Raw genomic sequence first — 27,407 nt, 5'->3', positions numbered from 1 at the left:
TCTATCTCTCCCTCCTTTTCATCCCTCTCCTCCTTCTTCTCACCCTCTCTCTAAAATCAGTAAATAAGAAAATATTTTTAAAGTACCACACTCAGAGCCGAACAGTGATAATATAATGCTCTGCTGTATTACCGATCAAGGTTTTATTTAACAATTCTTCAAATATTTACTGAGTGCTTCTGACATACCTGGCATTGTTCTAGTGCCCACAAATGCAGAGGTGAGCAAACGAAGCCCTTGCTCTTATGAAAATGGGTCTCCTTTGCCTAGTGTGTCCACCTCCCCCCATATTAGCCCCCTCCCCTTCTGTATTGAGCTACAATGTGACTGCAATCAAGTATTAATGTGGGCCCTGTCTGAGATGTTTCCTGGTATTTATCTTCTGCAGAATGTGTTTCTGCAATTGAGAAAGCCCACTTTACTAGGGACTTTCTAAGTTGGGTCAGCTGACTACTCTCATGTCTTTATACTAAGTTCATCTTGCCTTGTCATGCAAGATGGTGGGCATCCTGCTTTGAAGTAGGGACAGTGTACACATGGAGTTGGTGTGAACACGTGTCCTGCTGAATATCTGGCCAACCACTACAGCCTTCGGGGGCTGACAAGGACTTATGGAGGAGCTCATGACAAACAAATGGAGGGATTTTTGTTGTTAGTTTTCTCTTAAGCACGCAAGCTCCTGGACTAGTTCTTAGGTTATTGTGAGCATCCTTGGTCATGTCTGTTGATGTAGACATGAATTCTTACTCTGTACATTTGTTTGTTTGTTTCACAAACTTTTATTTAAAAAGTGCCAGTCACTGTGCTAGGTACTGGGGTTGAGGAGGTAAGAAATGTCGGAGAGTCTCTCCAGTAGAGGGAAGATGCCCAAGAGGCCATCACAGTGTAGTGTGTTTGGTGGCCTGACAGAGGCTGGTGGGAGAACCAAAGGATAGTCCCCAACTCTGCTGCAGCCTGGGGACAGTTAATTCAAGGAAGCCTTTCTGGAGGAGGCAATATTGGAGCTATACCTTAAAGTTTGACTAGAAGAAGCAGATGAAAGTTTGGGTAGCAATTCAAGAATGTATTCGCTTCAAACCCAGATGAAGTTGGACACATGAATTTGTCAAGAGCCTCAATTGGGACCATGGTGTGACCTTTGTCAGAAGTGCTCAGCAGGACTACTTCTTTTTTTTCTTAATACACTTTATGGATTATGCTGTTGTTGGGAGCCACCCTGCTGGTTTCAGAAGCTGTAACCCCCCATGGCTAAGGCTGAGTGAGACACCTTGGGACCCTAAGCCACTAAGGATACAAAGCTTAACTCCCTGGCAGAGGTGCCACTTCTGCTCCCTTTACTTCACCCTGCCTGCCCCCGAGCAGATGACTGGGTAGCCAAAGATGAGTAAAATTCCTCAAAGGAGGGATGACCTAAGACAGGCATGGTCATGAAGGGGCCCTCAGGGAAGGACTTGGGGGGCTGTAGAAAAAGGGGATGATGGACCCTCGCCCCTCAGCTTGCACATAGCCTGAGTCCTCATTCTGTCTGCAAGAAGTCTCCTAATCTCTTGGCTGCCTTACTTCCTCTGCCTGACTTAAGCCTGAAATAATGCTGGAGGTGGGTGGGCCCGGCCTGTGCTGGAAAGGGCAGGTTCCTCAGGGCGATCAGGCCTAAGAAAGAATACATAAACTCCTATGAAACCTGCTTTACTAATACCCTCAATTTAAATGACATGGGTCCAAGCATGAAATGAGTTTGTTTCCCCAAAGTTTTATAGCCCTTTAGCTATCTGACCCTGACTCAAAATAAGCCCTCATAGTTCTTTGAGTGTTATCTATTGTTTGATCATTACTGCCTGACAATGACTGATGAGCTTTACATATATACTCTGTATACTTATGCAAATAAATGAAATAAAAGCCCACTGAGGAACAGGCTCCTGGCCCTTCTCCTTTGAGAGATCAGCCACCTTTCCTCCCCAAGCAGCTCATGTCTTGGTAGGCTTATTCTCATCCATGGTGGACCCCCACACACACATGCTATTACAGTTGTCCCATTTTTTTTCTCCACTTTATACCCCTCCACCCTGTATCACCCCCACTCCCACCCCCTTAGTTCAGGTCCCTGGGTTGTATATGTAAATTCTTTTGCTTCTCCACTTCTCATACTATTCTTAACCTCACCCTATTTTTATCTACCATTTATTCTACTTATTCCCTGTAGCTTTTTCCCCATTCTCCCCCTCCCTGCTGATAATCCTCCATATGATCTCCAGTTCTGTGATTCTGTTCTTGTTCTATTCTTTGTCTTAGATTCGGTTGATAGTTGTGAGTTTGTTGTCATTTCACTGTCCATAGTTTTGATCATCTTCTTTTTCTCAGATAAGTCCCTTTAATGTTTCATTGTAGTAAGTGTTTGATGATGATGAACTCCTTTAACTTGATCTTATCTGGGAAGCACTCTATCTGCCTTCCATTCTAAATGATAGCTTTGCTGGATAGAGTAATCTTGGATGTAAGTCCTTGCTTTTCATGACTTCAAATACTTCTTTCCAGCCCCTTCTTGCCTGTAAGGTTTCCTTTGAGAAATCAGCTGACAGTTTTATGGGAACTCCTTTGTAGGTAACTATCTCCTTTTCCCTTGCTTCTTTTAAGATTCCCTTCTTATCTTTAATATTGAGTGATGTAATTATGATGTTCCTTGGTGTGTTCCTCCTTGGGTTCAACTTCTTTGGGACTCTCTGGGCTTCCTGGACTTCCTGGAAGTCTATTTCCTTTGCCAGACTGGGGAAGTTCTCTTTCATTATTTTTTCAAATAAGTTTTCAATTTCTTGCTGTTGTTCTTCTACTTCTGGCACCCCTATGATTCTGATGTTGGAACGTTAAAAGCTGTCCCAGAGGTTCTTAAGCCTCTCCTCATTTTTTTTGAGTTCTTGTTTATTCATTCTGTTCTGGTTGAATGTTTATTTCTTCCTTCTGGTCTAAACTATTGATTTGAGTCCTGGTTTCCTTTCCCTCACTGTTGGTTCCCTGTAAATTTTTCTTTATTTCACTTTGCATCCTCTTCACTTTTTCCCTCTATTTTGTGACCATATGCAACCATTTCTGTGAGCATCCTGATTATCAATGTTTTGAACTGTGCATCTGATAGGTTGGCTATCTCTTCATTGCTTAGTTGTAGTTTTGGAGCTTTGGTCTATTCTTTCATTTGGGCTATATTTCTTTGTCTCAGCATGCCTGTTATGTAGTGAGGGGTAGGGCCTTAGGTATTCACCAGGTCAGGGCAACCAACATTGCTGCATGGTGGCTCTGTATTTGGGGGAGGGGTCCAAGAGAGAATAATGCTACTTGCTTGGCTCTCAGCCAACTTCCAGTCACTTCCCCAACTATCCACAAGAAAATTGGGCCCTTCTGGTGCTGATTCCTGGGTGGGTGGGTTTGGTACATTCTAGGGCCCTGTGGGTCTCTCCAACAAACTCTCCTGTGAGGCTGGGAGTTTCTCCCACCACTGTAACCCCCACAGATTTTTTTTAGTCAGAGGTTTTGAGGCTTTATTTCCCTGCATTGGAACCCTGGGTTGCACAGTCTGTCTCACTCCCCAGTTGTTCTTCCCAGTTTATTCACATGCAAATGTGAGACCACCCAGTCCTCCAGCTGGTGCCTCCCCAGCCAGGTCCTCCAGCTGCAGCCTTGCCGGGCCTCTCTGCCAAAGTTGCCCGTCTCTGCCCCTCCTACCCATCTGGATGAATGTTTCCTCTTTAACTCCTTGGTTGTTGGACTTCCATACAGTTAGATTTTCTGGTAGTTCTGGCTATTTTTTGTTTTTAAATTTGTTGTTGTCCTTCTTTTGGTTGTGTGAGGAGGCAAAGTGTATCTACCTATGCCTCCACCTTGCCTGGAAGTCCCAGGACTACTTCTCTATGGGATCAGAGAAAGAGGCTGGTTGGGTTAACCCACTGCTGGCATTTTCCTAAACAGGAATAGATGAATAAAAGGTCAAACCATTGAGAGCTCTCTGATTAAATTAATTCTGTGGGATAAAACACCACAATTATTGGTGTTAATATTCACTTAACATTCACTTAAGATCTTTATTTTCCTAATGTTCTTGGTTAGTACTTTCTATGAAAATACTGGAATGTTAACACCCAAGAGAAAAGCTATCATAATGTGTATGCTCATCATTGTGATCAGTGTGGTACAATTTTGTGTTGACTACCACAGACTGGAGTGTTTAGCAGTAAACCATGATTAGGACCAGAAGTGACAGCTAAGAAACTGTTATAACATAAAGGCCCCTGGCAACTCCAAAGGCTCCCAGCAGTGATACGTCTTTCCTCTTTCTATTCCAAGAATGAAGCCAGCCTTGTTCCCTACCTGGTTTGTTAATTGGTGAAGCCCTTTTAAAAGGTTTTCCTGTGTTTAGCTCCATGAAATTTTTTGCACTGAATTTCATGGGTTAACATTCTCCCAGGACCCTGTAAAGAAAAAGTGCAGCTTCGACAACATTGATGATCTCCTGATGTCAATGGCAACAGGCTTTGATCAGGTGAAGATGGCAAGTATCACCAAAGTCAGAGAAAGAGTGGCTTTTTGATGAGGTTGGTAAAAACAAAGTTGAAAATAAGAGGTATAGCCAATGGAAACCTCTTGGTTTAAAAGGAAAAGAAAAGCTCTGTAAATTCCCACATTTACTCTGGAGACTCGGACTTTTTAGAGTTAGGAGTGACCTTACAAGTTTCTCCTCTAAATTTCCATCCAAATTTCCATTTCCAAATAATGAAGATTTAAGTGTTAGCCTCTAGTTGCACAACCCAATTGCATCCTGTTCCCTCCCCTCTGCTCCTTAAGTGCAGAGCAAGTAAACGAGGCTACAGGAAAGAAAGAGGGTCGCCACCATTTGATAGCCATATTCAGTTTTGGTGACTAAAACACAGAGAGAAGGGAAGGGAGAGAAGGGGAGAGTTGGTTTACCAGGGAAGGTCTTGGAAGCTGTGGATTACTGGCAGCTTAGCAACATTGGGGATATCAGAGGTATGAGTAAGCTTCAGCTGGGGGTGTACACTCACATAGGCATTGGATATGGGTTGCAGACCAGTGCAAAAACAAACATCAAATGGCTACAAGGTCTTGATGAATAATGCTAAGGATATCTGCCATGAAAGATCATGAATAGACATAACCAAAACCAACATGAATTAATATCAACAGTATACCAGGAGCTGGGAAAAGGTTATGAAGAGGCAATTCACAGAAGGGAAAGCCCAAATGGCTGACAAGTATATGAACCATTACACAAACACTAATAAACTGCAAATAAAGATGAGTCACTTGAGACTAGTAAAAATTAGAAACTTAAATAACACACGCTGTAGGCCAGGGTGTAGAGGAACGGGAGTCCTCGGGCATTGCTAATGGAGGTGCAGACTGGAATAGCCATTCTGGAAAGTGATTTGGCAGAACTTAATGGAATTAAACATGAGACTACTCCATGACCAGCAAATGTTCTCTTCTATATATACCTAAGAAAATATTATTTTGACGTTTCATAGTTATCATCATGGTGTTGGTGGTGGTAGTGGGAATTTGGAAGCAATCTATGTGTTTATCACTAGGGGAGTGTGTAGGAAAATATGTTTCAGGATGAGGGAGAGCTGGAATTGAGGCTAATTTTCTGTTTCTATATCCTGTACCACTGTGATATTTTACATGGCAATTATGTATTATATTTGAAATTCAGAACAATAAACACTAGAATTTTTTTAGAAAGATACTATGGTAGAGGCACATGGTGGCCTCTTCTGCAGCATTAGAAGCAAAAACTAGGTATGCTCATTGCAGCAAGGATAGATTTTTTTTCAAATAGTGCTGAGTGAAAAACCTAAGAAACCAAACAATGCTATTTAAAGTTTGAAACACATGCAGGCTAATTAAATGCTCCAACATACTTTGCAGAGGTGCTATATTTATTTAGGAAATTGGATCAATGTCTACAACAGAAGCACTCAAAAGTATAGCAATGGATTAAACTGGATAATTTTTTTCTCCTGTAAAAATTCAGAGAGGCAATTTAGGGGAGGGGATCATGGCTCCAAATCATCAGGGGCCCAGGCTGCTTCTATCATGTTGTCTTGCCTCCCTCAACTTTCACCTCAGACTCCTACATCCCACCACACAATCACAAGGAAGGGGAAGGGGAAAAGGAAAAGGGAGGGAAGCACACATCTCCGTCTACAGGACAACCTAGAGGTTGACATCACTTTTGCTCATATCCCATTGGTCAATACTAAGTGGTGTAGTCGTGGCTAGCACCCAGCTACAAATTCTATCAGTGTGTAAGGAGGACAAGAGAAGTGCCTGCCGCAAACATGAACATATGCAAATAATACAAATCAGACACATGAGGGTGGAGGCTGAGGAGGAGGGAATGAGGATCAGGAAAAATGAGGAAGAATGACATTTATAAGAAACAAGAAAGAGTCCTTGTGGGATTCATGATGATATGGGACCATAAACTGTACCTTAAACTGAGACCTATGAGTAAGGAAATCCTTTGTACATGAAGTTCATTTAAGAAGAAGGAAGAGGAGGAGAAAAGGGCAAAGAAGGGGAAGGAGGAAGAGAAGGATAAAAGAAAAAGAGAAGAGGAAAGAAACAAGGAAGAAAGAAAGAAAGAAAGAAAGAGAGAGAGAGAGGATGGAAAGAAGGAAGAAAGAGGGAAAGGAAGATGGCAGAAGTTATAGTAACATGAGTTTTCAGGTAGCAATGAGGGGGGTGATAATACATGTAGATGATTTGTGAGGTGTTCCAGGACTAGAGGTCAATTTTCCCAATAGTATCATGAAACCACCAAAAAGAAGCAGAATTGGCCTCTGATGTCATAAGTCAGCTTGGCTACTGGTTTTCCTTCTGGTCACTGAGAAATTCCAGTTGCTCAAGTATACCTAGTCAGTTACACAGAAGGTCAAGTGGCAGGGTTCTCCAAGGCTGAGTAGTCTGGCGGTCAGTGAACTAATTCAAACTCTCATTTTCAAACCCCAGAAGAAACAGAGGACGGTGGTAGGAGTGCACTCTGAAGCTGCCATGATCTGAGGAGAAAGAAGGAGGCAGAAGCAGGCTCATTTGACATAAGCAAAGGAGAACAAAGGCTCCAATAATAATTATGCTCTAGTCAATTCTGAAGTGGCCACAGTGAATATCCTTAACCTATTGGCTAATATGTATGTGTGATAAAAGTCAGTTATACTGTATTTGGCCAACTGTTGTCAATATCCATGTGAGAATAGAAAGAGAATGAGAGAATACAGGTACAAGCTCACATTCTTGCTTTAGTACTTGTAGGTGTACAGTTTGGGGCAAGTCACTTAACCTCTCAAAGCCCCGCTTTCCTTACAGTAAAGTTAATGTAATAGTAGTTACCTACAAGAGTTGCTTAGGGTACTATATATAGGTTAAGTACATCAAGTGTCTGCAATGCGTGGCTTACAGAGGTGTGCAACGAATGTTAACATTATCCACTACCTATTGGAATAGGTCTTTCACCATATTATTTCTTAGTTTTGGTCATTTGGTTAATGCAGAAGTTCATTATATTTCTAGCCAATAAGTGCCTGTACGCAAGTGTGGGGAGAAAGGGAGACCATTAACACTGCTGACATGTTTCATTTACATATAAAATTCTCATCTTTAATTTCATTAATTCTTTTGGACTTACAGGTCAGTAATTTTGTCCACTGTTGAAACAGTTTATTCTGGGTGACATATCCCACACAGAGGGCATGGGAGGGCACATGCAATCCAGTGACCTGTGAGAGGGCTCTCTTTCGACAAGGGAGCTGAAATAGGATTCACATCTTCGGTGACGACATTAAAAAAGAAATGCCAGTAAGAACTTTTGAAACCATTCAAGGAAAAAGCAGTCAGTGGAACAAAGTCTTGAACTTAGAGAAAAGTTAGCAATCCAAGAGAACAGCCCTGCTGTTTTCTGGGAACAGACACGAAAGTAGAACAAGGGGCCACATGCCGGTTCATTGAGAAGCAAGCTCTGCACTGAGGAAGCACCCAAACGAAGCTCCGCCCAGCTCCAGGGCCAAGTCCCTCACCACAGTGCTCAGATTTCAGACACACAGACAGAGAAACCAGTCATTTTCAGTGAGTGACTTTCAGCATATATTTACATCCTAACCACAAGAAAGTTAACAATAGCAAGGAGACTTCTCCACCAGCTGGGATTTCTGTGGGGTAATTACATTTCTGGGGGATTAAAGGTGCTATCTTTGTTTCTTACTGTGTGAAACCATGGGACCAGCTGTCTTTCAGTTACCACCGTAGCTATGCTATGTCTCTGGCTCCAAGACTTGACAGCAGGTGAAAGAGAATATATTTATGCATAAAATCATGTATACATTTTACCTGACTCCTTATCATGTACCTTGTATTTCTTTAGAATATGATAATAATCATGGCAATAGAAGAATCCACTTGCAAACTCTAAGCTGAACTCCATTTTAGCCCAGTGAATTTTGAAGAAATCACACACGCACACCCAGAGAAAGATATATATAATTATTTTTTCTCATAAAATGATTACAGATTAATGAGATAATATCTTTTCAAGCTCTCTTCCAGGAAAAAGTTTGTCTTCAAGTGAATGTATACATATATGCAATGAAAACTATAATAGATTATTTCTCTTTTTGTCTTCGCTTTCAACTGCTGCAGTTCCTTTCATGCAGGTTTTTGGTAATATCTAACCCTGTGTCTCTTTTATGTAATCTCTTTTCTGTCTCTCAATCCTTTACTGTCCTATTTTATATACTGTTTAATTATATGAGGTACCTAGAATATTTCTGGAATCTAGATTTTTTTTAAATCAATTGAATCAAACCTCTCTTTTCTGGATGAAATGGGGTAAATTCTCTTAAATATTTCCTTGCCAAATCCAGAATATTGTCAGAGGCTTTGGAAACTCTTTTTTGCCTTACGTTCAAGTGACTTCTTTCTCTGCAAGCTACCCTGTCCCCCTAACCTTCACCATCCTTGTCCGGACTGAAGTAGTAGCTTTATCACCCCTAGATTATACATTCTCCACCCTGCCACCTTCCCTAGCCAATTTTCCCCTCCATTTAATCCCTGAAGTGATGCCAAGTCCATCTTCTTGACAGACAGCTCAAGGTCCCCTCGGTCATTTGCTGCTGTGGCTAAAGGCTAAGGTTGTGTCCATTTAGCCCAAAACTTTCATCAGAAGTAAGGGACTAAAACCCAAGGATGCTGTGACCAGCATCTCAGGCCCCTAACCCTAACCAGGCAACTAAGTTGTTTCTGTTCTTTTTTCTGGAATGATTAGGACTTTTCCTCTTTGCCATTAAGTGCAAACAGAGATGACTGAGTTTTTGCTCTGAAGGATTGTTTTCCTGTCCCACAAGTCTAAATCATAGGCCAGAAGCTCAAGGAGTTAGCATATTTATTATTGGACAAAGTTACAACTTTTGACAGTTTTGTGATGTTTGAGAGGGAAAGGGATTACAAAGTCCCCCGAGGACATGAAGAGGGAGCTTCTGTAGCTAGAAGACAACAAAGGCACTTTCTGCAGTGCGTGTCATACTCTTTACCTGGTGCTCTGTTGGAAGTTCCCCGGGATGTCCCGAGCTTACCCCTGCACACCGCCTGTGGAGGGTGACAGCTCTCAAGCACACGATGTTCGGTGCCCTCCTTTCCTAGGGCTGCTGCACCAGAACCTGGGCGGCTTCCGACAACATGAATTTATTCTGGAGTCTGGAAGTCTGAAATCAAGGTGCAGATAAGGCAGTGTTTTCTCTGTCTTTAGAGGAGAATCCTTCCTTGCCTCTCCCTAGCTTCTGCCGGTTCTCAACCCATGGCGGTCCTTAGTGTGCAGACGCATCGCTCCAGGCTCTGCCTCTGCCCAGCCTGCAGGTGTTTTCTCCCTGTGTGTGTCTCTCTCTCTGCATGGTATTCTCCTCTCTAGCTTGGACACCAGTCATATCAGAGGCCGGGCCCATCCTACTCCAACACAGCTTCTCTGTACCTACATCTGCAGTTCCAAAACGAGGTCACGTTCTGAGGTACTGGGGGTTAGACTGCAGCATATCTTTTTATGGAGTAATGATTCAGCCCATAGCATTTGGGACAACCTTAGCTTATTGTCTGCCTTTGATCCTTCAGGAAAGCACTTTGTCCTGAAGACGAGGGCACGGATCCCCACATGGCTAGGGTGGGGAAAGGGCACCCACCCTCACCTTTGCTCTGTGTCCGAGCCCTGCCATGTCCATCTGCCTACTGGCGCACACGGTGCCCAGTGTCCTGACAAAGGGTCCGTCTGCGTTTGCAGAGTGAGCAATCACCAGAGCTACTTCTGTGTCGTAAAAGCGCTGGCAAACCTGCCAGGAACATGAATGACAGGAATTTTCCGCAAAATTCTCTCTTCTTCAGTCAAGCCAGGACCGTTTTCTAAAAGCACCACAGAGGCAGTGAATTCCTTAGTTATAAGTCTCTTTGTAAGGAGCCAGATTTGCCATTAAGTGGCAGTTTCCTCTACCCAAGTTTCCTCTGTCTGTCCCTCCTAGGTTTAGTCCGGAAGGGCTTCATGGAGTGTATGGCCCAAGACTGGCTTTAGGGGAGAAGCTGGCAATGTGCTTTTCTGCCTGGGAACCACATCGCAAGGTCATCCTTCGGACAAGTGGTGGGGGTGGGGAGGAGGAGGCGAGGGCTAGGGAGGACTCAGGTCTGCCCTTGACGTCCTAATGAGGACCTAGTGGGCTGAGAGGGTGGGCGGGCCCAGAACATTGGCAGCCTCAGGCGGTTGGACTTCTGCCCAGTGTCTCAGCTGCTACCGCTCCACTCCCTGGTGGCAGCTGCCTGGGTACTCCTTTGACGCAGTAAGGGCACACCGAGGCCAAAAACAAGGAGCTCATGGGGCTAGCCCGGGGCAGAGCCGTGGAGAGGCAAACTGTGCTGGGGGTGCTGTGCCACACACACTGCCTTCCAGCTCCTGCAGCCCGTGTGGGCAAGCCCTTGCTCCGACTTGGCTGGCTCTGGCCACTGAGGCTAAGACATAGACAGACCCAAAGTAAACCTGGGCCTTTTGCTCCCTCCTTAATTAACATTTATCTAAAAAAAATCCAACAAAAAGCTTTGAAAAAGTCTTTACCAAAATCTTAAATAATGTGCCAAAATGAGCAGCAGGAAACATTTTATATAAAACAACAATATCTAAAAACTGCTCTTAAGATTTCTCGCCAGCTAATATCCCCTGGCTCTCTCTTCTCCTCTCTCCTCTCCTCCAGCTTGTCAATATGGTGCTTTTTCAGACCTGCCCTTTCATGTGTGAAGTGGTCTTCTTGACTCCGCCTTTCCTGACTCTGCTCTGGACCCTTCCCCTGTTCAGCCATCGGGACGATGCAGGGCAGTGTGAAAGGTCTTCTTGCAAAAGGCTGGTGGGGGAGGTACTTGCCCAGTAATCATTTTGATTTGTCTTACATTCCCAAAGAAACTTTAAAATCATCTATCCCTCAATACACTAAAGAGTGAGTTTTTAATATGTGAATTCCAGGCACTACAGCGGGTGGGGGCAGAGTCAAGGGGGGAGCCGGTGGAGACTCTGGTGGAGAAGGCGGGCCATCCCCTCCTGGGACAGCCTCTGTGCCTAGTGATGGCTCCTGCCGCTGTGGAGGTTTTTGGCTGAGGGGCCTGACTCCTGTCTCCCCACGCCCCAGGCACAGGGCTGACTCAGAGTACCAGGGCTGGCTTGCATGCCTCTAGAAATCCAAATTGGTGTTAGCTGTAGCTGCAGGTACAAAGATAGCAGGCTGGGCTGTACCCGTGGATCCTCATCTCCCCAGCACATCCTATTTAATTCTATTTCATTTCATCTGCAGGCAATTTAAATGAATCACAGGAAAGTCATGCTTTCCACTCCTTGTTAAAGCCCCAGAGTTCAAGACCTTGCCATATCTACGCATCCTGCAATGAGTTTGTAAATCCTCAGGTTATTTAAAAAGCTCAGCATCTATGGTTCTAACCTGCCATTCTGAGATAGTCGAGTGGGCGGGGTGTGAGGGGCAGTGGGGGCCAATGAAAGAGAGGTGTGCAGGCGTGAACATGCAGCACTGCCTCACATGACTCACCTCAACGCTGTGAAGGCTCAGCGCAGAACCGACAGAGTTCATACCCAAGAAACTGAGACTTTCTCCCAAACATCCTTGCGTTCATACCTGACTAGCAAGGTCAGGAAGCTAGGCCCTTCAGTGAGAGTATGGAGTGGGGGTTAAAGGTTAAATACTAGGGCAACAAATGTAGTTTTGCTGCTGGTTCTTCCCACTTGACACGGTTGTGTTGTGCAATTTTCCCTTCATCCCCACTCATTTCAGTTGGTGAAGTTTGTTATTCCTGTTTCAGTGACAAAACACCTAAGGAGGATCTCTTCCTAAATTATTGATTTGTACCAGCATCTCTGACTTCTAGCCTTCATTTATTTAAGAAAGGCTTTTCTGAAAGGATACTGATATTGAGGTGAACTGGTCAGTGACTAGCTAAGAGACCTTTTACATCCAAATGGGCTGGAAAGCAAGGAAAGGGCTGGCAAGTGCATGAAGGGCTGGACCAGCAGTGGTTCCTAAAGTATAGAAACAACTGTCGTTACAGCTCTTTCCAGGTTGCTGGAACCACAGCAGAGGTCTCCTGGGTGCTTGCCCAGACACCCAACCAGAGCTACCCTTGCTCTACAGCCCAGTTTCCAGGTGGTCTGTGCAGTGAGCCCAGCACCCACACTGTGTCTTTGCTCAGAGTGCTCTGGCTGGGCCGCCATACCACCATACCTTTAGGGCTGATTAGTGCAGCTCTGACCCTCACTGATTATACCACAGACCCATGCTTGGAAGACCAGTCACTTCAAAGACACACAACCAAGAGAGTATGATTAAAAATAAAAATCTTTTACTCCTAATGCACCTTTCTTTTATTGTACACTGGAACCAGTAAAACAACCTAAACAGTTTGTTTTATAGCACATGTAAGATATTTTTCTAAAAATATCTATGAGAATACAGACATCACCTAGATTATGATCCAAATAGTACTGCCTCGGTACAAAATAACCTAGTGGGCCGATTTCCGATGCTGTTAAAGAAGAGAAGCTGAAGCGTGGCCTTTGCGTGGTCACCTCTGAAAGGAAGAACGAGATGGTCACGTATGGAGCAAGTTAGGTCTCTGCATCAGTGAGGTCACTGGTGTAAGCCCACCAGGCTTGTGCCTAAACATCTCCTTGAGACATTCCCACTGCACTCAGAGAAACACTCCATTACTTAGCTAGACTGTGCCCCCAATATCTCCGCAAGTCATTCGCTGACTTCTTCCAGTCAGGAGAAGTACAAAGAGGACAACGTGGGAGGCCCGACCTGCAGGGAGGGCCTCGGGGAATCATCCCCAAACAGGAATGGCATGTTGGCAACCACGGATCTGTGCGCATGAAAGCTGTTTGTGTCTCCTGTGCGCAGTCTGGCTTCCATTCCAGCCCCAACTACTGCATCGTGAGGCAGGGAGCAGCACCACCAAATCTCCATTTATGGGCTTGACGCTTCACGTAGCATTCATGTACTATTAGACACGTTCAATGAAGGCAATTTTAAAAAATGTTACTGGTGTCTGACTCAGAGAAAAAGATGGAAAGCTAAAAACAAGGCGTGACTTCAACAAAATAAATGTGAATACCTAGCACGCTTTTTATTCTCAACTCTCATGCCATTTTTTAAATTTTATTTTAATCATTGTTCAAGTACAGTTTTCTGTCCTTTACTCCCATTCCAGCCCACCCACCCATCCCTCCCCACCTCCCTCCCATTTCTAACTCTCATGTCTTAAAACAGGCCAAAAGATCTCAACTGCTTAATGAACTGAGTAATAGCAGCGGCTACAACTGCTGTCTAAAATGACATGAGTTCATGGGATGAAGATAAGACAGTTTAATTCAGTATTCCAGGAAAATAAACGTGCTCAGCTGGTTGAGAGGAGGAAGACACTAACAATTACATTCCAGAAAATGCTACAGCCGTGCACATCTGTCTGTGGTTCTTAACGGAATCCTGCCCAGGAAGATGTGCCAGGGCCTGTCAGGCCTGGCCCAGGGCCTCAGCCCCCACGACCCGCTCAGCCCCGCTCCTGGACGGCTGGCCAGATGCTCACACTGAGCCGCCTGCCAGGGAGGGTGTCAACCCTGACTCTGACAGACAGAGACGGCCTACCACCTTTACCCTTGGTGCTCACCGGATGGAAACTCCAGACTCTCTTTCGATTCCATTAATAATAAAGAGGCAAAAAAAAAAACCACTATTCTGCTGGGAAGCTGGATGACACCAAAGAGTTCTATTTCTACACCTCAGGATTTCTTTTTCCTCCGTCATTCAGGAAAGCTATTAGCTAACACCAGAAGACGTCAATGTAAACCTCCCTGTCCCCTGACACAAGACATGAGCCCTTTGAAGCAGTCTCCCAGGGGTCAGCTCAGGGCAGGGATCCAAGTTCCCACCCACAACCTTGCGGTGGGCGGGCCCAGGGAGGTCACCGGGAGGGAAGCCAACAGTGTGCCGAGGGGTAGGGAGGGGGTGCTCGCTGCTGTGGCCCCAAGGGCCCATCAGAGCCCTAGCTTAGTAGCTCACGCTCTAGAACTGATGACATGAAAAGCCAAAAATCCCATTTGGGAAGTAATTGCAGACTTCCTAACCAAAACAGTTCAATTTAGTCTAGATTCTGGGGCTCAAAGCCTCATGGGCTATAAGACCAAATGTCCCTTAACATTACCATGGGAAACAGAAGATTGGGAAGCTGATGGAAACCAAGTGGCAGAAGCCTCTGACATTTAAAAATGCTTTGATAAGATTGATTGAAATATCCCAGGGACTAAAGCAGGCTATTTTTATCACCAGGTGCCTTGTCAGCATACACAGGGCACTCACCTTAATCTGGGAGATTTTAATGTTCGCTTTCTAAAGAAGGTCAGAGTGTCCTGCGGGCGTGTGAGTGACCTCTATCTCAGTGCCATTATTCAAAGAGGTTTTGTTACAGCTCACGTTTAGTGTAGCTGCAGCCACAAGTGTTTCTTAGTGACATTTAGCTGGTTTTAAGGGCACATAGCAACAACAAAAACAACTTTTCTATTAAAGCTTTTCATTTTCCCATCTAGGACCACCAAAGGTACTTTTCTGCCATTACCTCCTGCTGACAGAATCCAAACACCGGAGCACTGTGCTTCATGTCAATCCCGTGACGTCCATATGCGTATTTTACACCCACCCATCAGCTCCTGCAGGCAGCGGGCTACCGTTTCAGCATCTCTCAATGGGGACAATGTCGGAATTTGGAGGGATGAAGAAGGGAAGGGGAGAAATGGGGTTGGGCTTTGGCCAGCTCATTGTGTAGCGCAATGCGAATGAGTAGCACGGCTGCCCCTCCCCACATTAAATGCCAGCGAGTCCTTTCCCCAGTACACATTTCCATTGTCCCCTTGGGGAAAAGAAATGCAGTTGAGAAACTATTTAAAAGTAAATGAGTTCTGGTCAGGTGGCTCAGTTGATTGGAGTGTCATGTTGTATACTAGTAAAGGCTGTGGGTTCAATCCCCTGTAGGGGCACATAAGGGAGGCAGCAGATCAATATTTCTCTCCCTCTCTCTCTCTCTCTCCCTCCCCTCTCCCTCTCCTCCCCCTCTCAAATCAATAAACTATCCTTGAGTGAAAAAACATTTTTAATTATTTAAAAATAAATCAACAACTAATAGGAACTCAAGCCTCTTGCATAGCTGAGTATGAAGAACTGAAGAGTTAAGACACCAAAGAGCCAGTCTGCATGGAGGCATCTTCTAAGGAGGCATTATCCTGGGCCCAGGAGTTCTGTACCTATATTTCCCACAAATTATCTTATTTTGGTCTCAGAGAAAGAAAAGACTCCAGTAGATGAGCAGCGCGAAGCAGACATGAGAGAACATTAAGGCCACGAACATGCACATTGGTTCCCAATGTGGTCCAGTCCCTGGCTTCACAAGTTTCTCATGGGATCTGTTGTGTTCTCTGCACTTGAATTCCATGAGCCTGTCCACAGCCTTAAAATAAATCTCCTCCCCACCTTTGTTTTTTGACTTAAAAGTTCGTTCAGTTATTTTCAACCAGAACAACTTGATTTAGAACTTACACTGGAAAGGACAATTAATAATGAATGATGCTCATAAAGCAAGCCATAAACACAGCAAGGTTATCAAGGACATGTCATACATGGGGTGACCAGGTTTGCCAGGAAGTCTTAGTTTAGGCCCATTGCCCTCTTGTGTCTGATGATAAATTATATCATCAGACAGTTTGATGATAAATTATATGGTCACCCTGGAGAATCCAAGGTGAACAACAAAGGCTTCATGAAGAAGGTTGGCCTTAACAGAAGAGGGATGTCAGGTGGGAGAGGAAATGTTCTTTCCCCAAATTCTCCTTTAGCAGTAGATGCACCTGGGCATAGTTCAAGACGAAATATAGCTGACCCCCAAATAATCAGGCCACGGGTGAATAAAAAAGGGAGAGAATAACACTGCCCTGTTTTGTTTTTGTTTAATGACAAACTCATACATTAAAATCTGTCATTGTGACCCATGGAAGTAACTAATTCTGTCATGGCAGACAGAATGGCGACTGTTTTAGGTTTTATAATCTATGCAGTCCAGAAAGTACAAAATACAAGATACAAGAAACTTTGTACACAGGACAATGACACCTCAGTCACCTTCAAAGTAGGCACCTTGGGACCTCACACAGTTCACCCAGTGTCTCTTCCACTGTTTAAAAAGCTCTTCAAAATCCTTTGTTGGAATCACCATCAGCTGCCCTGTCATATTTTCCTGAATCTCATTGACAGCCTGGAATCCCTTCCCTTTCAAAGGTGATTTTAGTTTTGGGAAAAGCCAGAATTCACAGAGTGTCAAATCTGGGCTGTAGGTGATTTGCTGTTTCACAAAAAAAACTCAGCACTGTGTTCATTGCACTAGACATGATGCATGAGCGGGCACATTGTCATGATGAAGCTGCCAATCACCAGTTGCCCATAACTGCGACCGTTTTTGTCATATTGCGTCTGAACCAATGAGGAACACTGAGGTAGTACTCCTTAGTAACTGTTGGGCCTGGAGGGGTGTACTCATGATGGACAGCACCTTCCCAATCAAAAAACACAGTTAACACGGTCTTGATCTTTCTGTGACTTTGCCACACCTTCTTCAGGTGTGGAGAACCAGGTGTCTTCCACTGGGATGACTGGGCCTTCATTTCTGGAACATAGCTGTAGACCCAGGAGTCACCTCCGGTTATGATCTTCTCGAGGAAATCTGGTTCATTGGTACTAGTTTGAATCAAGTCATTAGCAACTGCAGCACAGTGTTCCTTCTGCTCTGGTAGCAAAAGCTGTGGAACGAATTTTGCTATGACACGTTTCATGCAAGATCCTGTGTTAAAATCTCAGACACAGCAGTTTTTGGAATCCCCAGATCAGCTTCTAGTCCTCCCACTGTCAGTTGCTGATCTTTGTTGATTGCGGGCCGTACACATTCAACACTCTCAGGTGTTCTGCTTGTTGCAGGCCTTCTAGAACATGGATCACTTTCAACAGATTCTCAACCATCTTTGAAGTGTTTGTGCTGCACTTTTATTTGCACTGCACTCATTGTATTGTCCCCAAAAGGCTTCTGAATCATCCAAATTATTTTTGCAGAGGAATGTTCAAGCTTAACACATAATTTGATGCAGATTCTTTGCTCTACTTTCTCAGTCATTTTGAATGCAATAGTACACATGCTTACTCAACAACGTCTACCACCCACAGCCCCCACTGGCTACTAGTACAGTAAAGTCGTCATTGTTCACACATGTGCATTCCAGTCCACTCTCTTTGGCTCTCAGGTCACATCGATGTTGCGCAAACTGTTCTTGTTGTATTAACAATGGCTGGACTTTTTCCAGACAGATCTTGTATTAAGAGGAATGCTGTCTAATCACAGTGCTTAGATGCCCCCATCGAATTGGAGTCCTTTCCTGTCACAAAAGGAGCAAAGCATTGTTCTCTTATTTATGAGAACAATGGAGATTTTCAAGTTGAGAGACACAGGAAGGGGTGCGTGTGAAAGTCTGGAGGCCACACGGAAGCCGCACCTGGCAAAAGCCAGTGGACCTCTGCAGCGGGGTAGTTTCCCATTTCAGCCTCCTGTTGCTGGAGTAATGGCGTTATCATACATGAAGTTCAAAGTCAAAAGCTACTTTTTTTTTTTGCTTTGGCTTTTTAACCTTATTACATTAATTTTGGGTTCTTGGGCAGTATTTTGAACATTTAATATCTGATCCTTTTTCTTGCAGCAATTTATTTTATCAGCAAGACTTTATCTAATTAGCCCTGTCTATAGCCTCTGGTGATTTTCTGAGAAAGTAAAGGAAAATATTGCTATTAAATGCGTAAATCAACTCTAACGCTAAAGTGTACACACCCCAAATTTAATTGCAAATCCTGTTATATTACCACATTCTTGGAGGAAAAGTAAAGTCCAAAAATTACTTGGCAAGATCAAATGTAAAAAAGTCTCAAAATTCACACTCACATCTTTTTTAATGAGTTGAAAGTCTAAAGTCCAAAACTCTTAAGTTAAAGTTCAAAAGCCCTCTTCAGAAACTTCTTATTCTGCTCCATTTTGTTAGAACCCCTGAAGTTTATGGGTGATGGGGAAAAGACAGAGGAAATTAGGGCCACTTAGGTTGCTGGTCAGCCAATGCTAGTTGTCCAGGATCCATGACCCATAAACTTAAATTCACTGGGTAGAAATCTTTCGGGCACTTGGACATTTCATTGTGTTAGAGAGAAAATCCATCCATGTATATCCTCTTCTCTCTGAAAGTGGCTTTTGAGACAATGCTGCTTTCTTTCAGAGTGTAGAAACTTGCAATGGAAGTAGCTCCAGTGTCCACTTCTTACTCAAGTTGCCCTTCTTTCCCACCCAGCATAATCGGAACCTCTGAATTTCCGCGTCTTTGAGCCCACATTCCTGTTTCCCGTGCTGAATGGGGGTGGAGCTCTCTGTCTAGTTTTCATCCTGACCATCTCTGGTAGAACAGGCATTTTCTGTTCTTTGTGAAATATCTTCTTCTTTTTTAGAATGTTTTATTTATTCACTTTTAGAGTGGGAAGGGAGGGAGACAGAGAGAGAGAGAAACATCAATGTGTGGTTGCTGGGGGTTATGGCCTGCAACCCAAGCATGTACCCTGGCTGGGAATCGAACCTGCAACACTTTGGTTCACAGCCCGCGCTCAATCCACTGAGCTACGCCAGCCAGGGCTCGTGAAATATCTTCTTCCCCAGGCCTCTTGCCATAAAATTCCTTACGTCAGGAGACCTGCCTCCTGGAGGAGCTTCTTTCTCCTTCTTGTATCCGTTGTATTTGGGGAATTCTTGACCAAAGGTGCTATGGATACTTCTGAAGCTTGTATCCCTGGGGCTTAGAGACCAGCAACTCCTCCGCTTGGTGCACCACCAAACACACTCTCTCTCTGCTTTATGAATATTCCAAACCTTGAGTTTTTACAAGCTCTTTTGCTGTAGTTCTGGCTATGCCTCTAGTGTCTTACCTTTTGATTCCCTGCTTCACAGCTTCTACTTTGGTAAAAGTTCAGCTGATCTCTAGTGGTTGACTCTGTTTCTCAGGCTGGTCCCTTTCATTCTCAAAATTGTTTGCTAGAATTAAGACCTTGCCATCCATTCACATTTTCTTTACCTTCTGGCCCAGACATTTGTTTTCAAACATATTCTTCTGGATTTTGTACTGTAGCATGTTCCATAATGAAAACTACCATATCAAAATTGTTCTGCACCTGTCGGAAGCAGTCCTTATTTAAAACAAAACAAAACAAAACAAAAAAAACCTTGTTCACCTCATGCTTGAGGTGGGTAACCCCCCTAGAGATATTCTCCCATCAGAACAGAGTATGATTCAGTCTGGTCTCAGTCTATGCTTGCCCTTCCTGGCTCTCCTTTCATTCTGTGATGCTGTCTTTTAGAATATTAATTTTCCAAATTTCTTGGTCATGCTCCCTTGAGGTGCAGGCAAGGCTCTGATGACTATAACCTTTGAATCCATTGAGTTGTGCTTAAATATTTTATATGGCTCTTTCTGGCCTTTAAATTTTTCCTCTCAACTCTGTCCAGACCCACTGCATAGCGTTTTTCAAATGTTTTGAGTTTGCTTATCATGAATTTCCACCCAAAAGACTCTCATAGAAACACCCAGAATAATATTTGGCTACCTGGGAACCCATGGTCCAGTCAATTTGACACATAAAATTAACCATCATTACTGTTGAATATTCTGGGATCAGACAGTGGTGATAGCAACTCCACATTGTGAATAGACTGAAAACCACTGAACTGCAGCACACATTAAAATGGTGAAAATTGTTAGTTTTATCTCAATTAGAAATAAAAAGAATTAAATTTTTAATTAAAATTAAGTTCAATTTTTTAAAGTTAAAATTACAGGAAATACCACTACGTAACTACTAGAAAGTCTTTCTCTCTTGCTCTCACTCTCGCTCTCTCTCTCTCTAGAGATGAGAGAAATGGAGAGAGTGGGGAAAGAAGAGGAAGAAAGACATACACTTAATTACATGAACATGTATATATGCATAAGAATTGACAGCACCAAGTGCTAACAGAGATACAGACTAACAATCACTCTCATACATTGCTATTGGGAATGAAAAATGATAGTCATTTTGAAAAATAGTTTGGTAGTTCCTTATAAAATTAAAGACACATTTACCTTAAGACTCAGATATGCTATTCCTAGGTATTTACCCAATAGAAGTGAAAATTTATTTGTACAAAAACAGTACGTGAATATTTATAGTTTTATTTTAGTCCCTCTCCCCCTTAAAAAAACAACCCAACTGTGCCTCAACCAATGAATGGACAAACAAACTGTGTTGTATTGGGCAGTAGAAAAGAAGAAACAATTGATAACTTGCAACCACAAAAGAATATCAGACGCTTTATGCTAAGTGCAAGAAAGCAGACTCCAAGGCTACATACTGCATGATTCCATTTACATGGAAACGTGGAGAATGATTGTATGGACATTCTGGAAAAGGCAGAACTCGAGGGACAGAACACTGGCCCATGATTTCCAAGGGCTGGGGATAGGGGTAGGGGTCGACAACAAAGGGGATTTGTGGGCTGATTAAACTGTTCCGTATCTTCTTTGTGGTGATGGTTACACAACTTGTGTATTTGTCAAAACCCCTAGAATTCAACAGTAAAAATGCCTAAATTATATTACACATAAATAATACCTTGTTTTTTTAGGGGAAGATTCATATGTGTACCCCTAAGTCATTGGCACAAGATCTGACATACGACCAGGCACTCAATAAATGCTGAACGTCATCTTTATTTTTTAAAGTGTTAAATGATGCAAACACCTAAAACAAAAGTTAAACTTTAATTTGTTGTAAGTTATTGAAACTTTTCCTAGCAGCTATAGAGATTATAAAAAATTCCTAGGGTTGTAAAACAAAAACTAGAGTTGGGAGTGGTTGATTTAAAAGTTTCCAAGACCTTTGGCCATTTTTTATTTGTAGCAAGTATTTAATTTTTTCCTGATTTATGTTGGGCCAGAAGGAGCCCAGCCAGCTTCAATTTATATTGGAAGGAGGGAGTCTCTTAAAGGAGTGACTGGGGTCGCTCAAAGGCTCTGCAGTCTCCAGCCGTGGGCGTCAGAACACTTACAGTGCTGAGAGGAGGGAAAATGAAAAAAGTAAGCATATGGTGATGAGTTTTTCCTAAAAAAACTCATTCAGCTTAAAGAACTACCCTTCATTCTAACATCATGTGCTTTCTTCTTTCTTTGGTATTCAAGTTGTTTTTATTTATGAAATAGTGGTTGTATTGGATGATATTTTAGATATTTTGTTGTTTTTAAATGTCATAGAAAGAGTCTGCAATGCTATTTCAGTCATTCTTTCTTTCCTTCTCTCCCTCTCTTCTCTCTAAGAGTATAACTCTAGAAACACTTTTAGGTGTTTTTATAGACCTATATAAATGTTTTTAATTATTTTATTTACACTTATGCATTAAAAGTATAACTCTAGAAAGCAACAATGATATTCATATCCAAAAATAATGCCCTGGAATACAATAATCAATTTTGTTTCTAAATATAAGGAAATAAAAAATTGAATTAAAATTTTAAAACAAAAGATTTTTTCCCTGAAAATTTGAGCCAAAAATGTGGGTATGCACTATACATGGGAGTGAATTATACATGGCAAAATATGGCATATCATGACCTAGTATATGAAATGTATTTGTGAAATAAAAGTTTTATAAGACAATACTTATCTTTAACACAGTGAGTTCTGATATTCCATTCCTTTCCATTCTCTTCCTTTCCATTTCACTCCAGTCCATTAAAAAATGCTGATTAAGGCTCACTAGCTCACTAAATGGAGTCATTACCATTAGAGTGGATTGAGACACAGACATTTGAAAAGAGCACTTAGGTGTAAATTCTCTCTGTCATGACTTTGGACCATTTGGTTTATTATCTATCTATTACTGCACATAACAAATGATCCCAAAATTTAGTGGCTTAAAACAGCATCCATTTATGATCTCAGTTTCTGTGGGTCAGGAATCCACTCATTGCTTAGGTAGGTACTTCTGCCTTAAGGTATCTCATGAGGCTGCAAAGTGTTGGCCAGAGCTATGGTCTCACCCGAAGATTCAACTGGGGAGCAGAAGGACTCACTTTCAAGCTCACTCACATGCTTGTTGTCAGGACCCAGTCCATTGTGGTCTTTGAGAGTCTCAATTCTTTTCTGGCTGTTGGCTGGCAGCCTCCCTCAGTTCATTTCCATATGGACCTCTGCACAGGGCCACTAGCAACAGGACATCTGGGACCATCCAAGTGAGTAAAAAAAAAAGGAGTGAGAGGGTGAACAAGGCAAGCCTAGTCTTTCTGTGGTCTCAGAAGTGATATGCCATCCCTTTTTCCATATTCTGGCTGTTAGAAAAGAATCACTAGATTCAGCTCTCACCTAAGGAGAGAGAATTATGCAATGGTGTGAAGACCAAGAGGTGGAGAATCACTGGGGACCATCTTCAAAGCTGGTAAATCTGTTATCAACAAGAGAATGAGTTAGTGGCACTTGGGGAAATTGAGTATACTGTGCAGTCTAACTCGTGTGCCCCTTTAGTGAGCCATGTCATCTGATGGTATATCCAGGGTGTGCCTGTGGTCCACAGTTACCACCCTGAGGGAAAAATACTTAGGAGTACAGCTTTAAGGTAAATAGGGAAGCAAGAGTGTTACCTTAATTTGACACTTGGGAGAAGTGAGATGTGATGATTGGTTTGCTCAGGTTCATGAGTTAGTGACCACACTATAGTCGCAGTCCCACTCTCCTGACGAGAGAGATCCGTAATCTGACCAAGGTCATCCCATCCTCCTGACTTAATAAGTTGCTAACTTGATCACAGTTTCACAGCTAGGTGTTAACACAGTTCCATACTGTTTCATACCAAGCTAGAAGATTGAATAAGAGGGACTAATTCTCTCTTTTCAGTTAGACTTGCCAATTTTGGAATTTTTGCTCTCCCTGAGGCAAAGGAGAGAGTATAACATTTATGAAGTAAGTAAACCATGTTAGTTTTTTTCAGATTTCATCTCAGGAGGTAGGCATTATTTTCTTCCACCTAACCATGGTTCATTCTTTATTGGTAACAAAAAACTCTAGTAGTCTTTAGAATTTTGATAATGATTTTTTTAAATCTTGAGAAGTCTTAAGAACAGGATGCTATGTCATATAAACCTAAGATCTTGCTAACTTTTCTTTATTCAAGAGATTGAAAGATTGGCATTTGGAAAAATTATTTCAAATTCTTAGACTCCTCCTTACCCCTAGGGCTCCACTTTAGGCCTGAATAGTGTTTTAGGAATTCTCAGATGAGTAGCTGGTGACTCACTGATACATCTGTTTTATATGTAGTATTTCCTGATGTGTTAAATGCAATCTACTAGGTACTAGGAGAGAGAGGGTGACTTCCAGCTTCAAGAGATGGTGATAGGCCTCACAGGATGTAAAAGCAGATGAGTGAGAATTCAAGACCCTTTCTGTAGCATCACCCCAAGAGGAAACAATAACATTGCTCTTTACCTTTCTCATGGTGATTTCATGTTGCCATGGTGATCTCCACATTCACAGTAGTCAGAGACCATTGTGTTGAGACTCATCAAGGATCCTCTCCTCATGACAACCCAGTAGAGAGATTTCAATGACAGTGCTCACCAATGATGCAGGCTGCATTCAGATGATGACATTAAAGGCTTTGAATAGAAGGTGCAGCTGTCATGAAGTGACAAAAAAAAAAAGAAAAAAGGAATTTTGCAAAGCATTTTTTTCTTTTGAACTAGGAATAACCCTGAGGTTTGAAAGAACTTCCTATCTTTTCTTTCTGTCTTCACTACAGTCATGCATGTGAGGTTCTAAAAACAATCTGCCTTGAGCTCCCAGTAGGGGAATGAATTGAGTAGGAAAGAGGATTGAGGCATAAAACTAAATAAATGTGTTTTTCTTTAATGAATTTATTAGGGTGACAATTGTTAATAAAATTACATAGGTTTCAGGTGTACGATTCTATAACAGATCCTCTACATAATGTATTGTGTGTTCACCACCCCAAGTCAAATCTCCTTTTATCACCGTTTATCCTCCCTGTACCCTCTTCCATCTCCCCACCCCCATCTGGTAATCACCATGGTGTTGTCTGTGTCTGTAAGTTTTTTGTTTTGAGTTGTTTTTTGTTTTGTGTTTTTTGCTTCATCCCTTCTTATTTCTTTTTTGTTTGTTTGTTTTTTAGAATTTTAATAGGAGTGGGAGTATAATCATTTTTTCTTAAATCTTAGAGATCTTTCATTTTCTCTAGATGACAAGACATGGCAAAATAGAATAAAATTGATCTGTGAGTTCAAAAAAGGAGACCAAGAAGGCCAGAGAAAGATTTTTAGATACCTTGAAATTTATGCAAAGTATAATAAAAATAATTTGGAATAATTTGTTAAAAATAATATACCCTTACCATTTTATTCTTTGTTTTCAATAACTGCTGATAATTTTTAGTGAAAGGTCTCTGGAATGCATGGGTCTTACCTGATAGAGATGGTGGTAGAACTTCTACTCACCTACAGGTTCTTAAAACTACTTGAATTTTCCTTCCAGGGTCTGCATTCTTGTCTGTTTTCTTTCTTCTTTCCTTTTTCTTTCTTTCTTTCAGTTGGTTAGCCATTTGCCCTCCTTCATTAATTTGGATTGAGGAATGGAGTTTCAAGTGTGCCAATGAGAATCTCAGCCAATAGCTAGCTGGATCTTATGGGAACTCACAAAAAGTTGAATGAGTAGGCTCCACAAAGAGAAGAGGAAGCTAGTAGCAGTGGACCTCACAAGGCCCAACAGGGGTCAAGATGGCTGTTTGAACCTCTCCCACCCCAACACACACACATCTCCAGGCACCTCAGCATCAGGACACAAGGTTTCTTCACTATATGTATTGTGTTGGCCAAAAAGGTCATTTAGTTTTTTCCATGCAATGGCTCTAGTAGTGTTTAGTTGTCTTTAACTTCATTCTAAACAATTTTGCTAGATTGTATGGTGACAGCTGTCATATCAGCATGTATTTTTTAAAAAGTCAAAATTGGTGAATTTTTGTGCAGCCATTTTAATGTTGAAGATAGAAGATATGCAACATTTTTGTTGTATTGTGCTTTATTATTTCAAGAAATGTAAAAACGCAACTGAAATGCAAAAAAGATTTGTGCAGTGTATGGCAAACATGCTGTGACTGATCAAATGTGTCAAAAGTTGTTTGCAAAGTTTCTTGGTACTCCTGACATTTTGGCCACATAAGTCTTTGCTGTGAAGCTGTCTTATGTGTTGGAAGATGTTTAGAAGCACCCCTGGCCTCTACCCACACTAAAAGCCAATAGTGGGAGGTAGCTGACATCCTCAAAATATCCAAAGCAATAAAGTTATTGGTAAAAATGAAAAAGGTGTCTTTTATTTTATAGAAAAATCTAAATGGACTTTTTGGCTAACCCAATACCCTGTCTTTCCTGTGGTTCTGCTATTTCTGCTCATCTTTGTGTCTTGCTTTCCCCGCAAAATTTCCAGTTCCAATTCTTAAGGAAGGTCTGGCAGGCCACCTAATTATGATCATCTCTCTTTTCACAGACCTTTTTTGTGCAAGGCCACATCACAGGTCCCAGGCCAATCTGGGGACTGGTAGTTTCTGTGCTAGAGTCAGTCACATGGCCTGAGCATTGCCCATCCTGCTGGAATTCCTGCTCAGGGCTCCTTCCTGCAGTGGGGCAGTTTCTCTCAAAGGGACTGGGGTCTGACACAATGCCCACCATAAATACAGCTTTCAGTGAAAGGCCGTAGCTTCCTCAAGTCTTGTTCCACATGTTATAATCTGACACAGGAATGAATGCTTATTCACTCAGTGATAATTTCTTTCTTGTGATCCACTAAGTTCCCTTGAAGGAAATACTCAGGTGGGATAAGCAAGATTTTATTATTTACTCACAAAGAAACACAATTTCAAGTGAAAGAATGCCCATGGAATTCGGGGGAATGTAGGTGAAACCCCCTCTAATCCTGCTTTGGGCTGCTGGGTGCATTTAGCTGATCTCCTCCTTGGAAGATGAGTGGACACGGGACAAGAGACTGACATGGGCTTATGTGTGGACACCATCACCCTCTGTTTAGTCAAACAACCCATCCAAAATGGATTAAATTATCATAACCTCAAACTGTTCATTAATCTGTTTCTTTGTGGGTGTTTCTCATTCCAGGTCAACTTGTTTCTTCCACCTTTACTGCACCATGTGGCCCGGAGGCAGCAGAACACGAAAAAGGCGGGGCTGGAAAGTTGGGCAGAGCAGAGGTAAGGCGTGCATAGCAGACTCGGGTTCTATTCTTATGCTTCTGCATGTGTGACTTCTTACATATCTTGTTTGGGGGTCAGGATGGACACCATTTCGGAAAACATGCTTTCCTTTGACAATGAGAGGTATAAAGGATCATGTTTGAAAAGTCAGCCACTACAGGAGGTGCATCAGAGTTTCCTCCTTGACCTAGTTTCAAGTCCTTTGCTGCGCTTCCTATTTCAACCGTTAAGAATTAGGTTGCTATTAAATGTCTTCAGTTTAATTGGCTCCAGAGGCCGATGCCCCAGCATCTGGTCCATAGCAAGTGACAGAAAGACCTACATTGCTCAACTTGTCCTTGGTGTAACCGGCATTCCACTTCTCACCAAGGGGACCAGCTCTGAGCCTGGCGTTCTGGTGT

General features: G+C 42.6%; 1 long non-coding RNA gene across 1 annotated transcript; it reads left to right on the top strand.

Annotated features, from left to right (window-relative positions):
* The first annotated feature begins 208 nt into the window (after positions 1-208).
* Positions 209-17,568, top strand: LOC118499437. The gene is made up of 3 exons (XR_004901918.1): positions 209-220; positions 8,132-8,134; positions 17,403-17,568. It is a non-coding gene; the product is annotated as an uncharacterized LOC118499437 (long non-coding RNA).
* Positions 17,569-27,407: the final 9,839 nt, after the last annotated feature.

The sequence above is a fragment of the Phyllostomus discolor genome, chromosome 3 (assembly GCF_004126475.2).
Source record: "Phyllostomus discolor isolate MPI-MPIP mPhyDis1 chromosome 3, mPhyDis1.pri.v3, whole genome shotgun sequence".
Lineage (NCBI taxonomy): Eukaryota > Metazoa > Chordata > Mammalia > Chiroptera > Phyllostomidae > Phyllostomus > Phyllostomus discolor.
The sequence above is the reverse complement of the archived record's forward strand: the minus strand, read 5'-3'. Positions and strand labels throughout refer to the sequence as shown.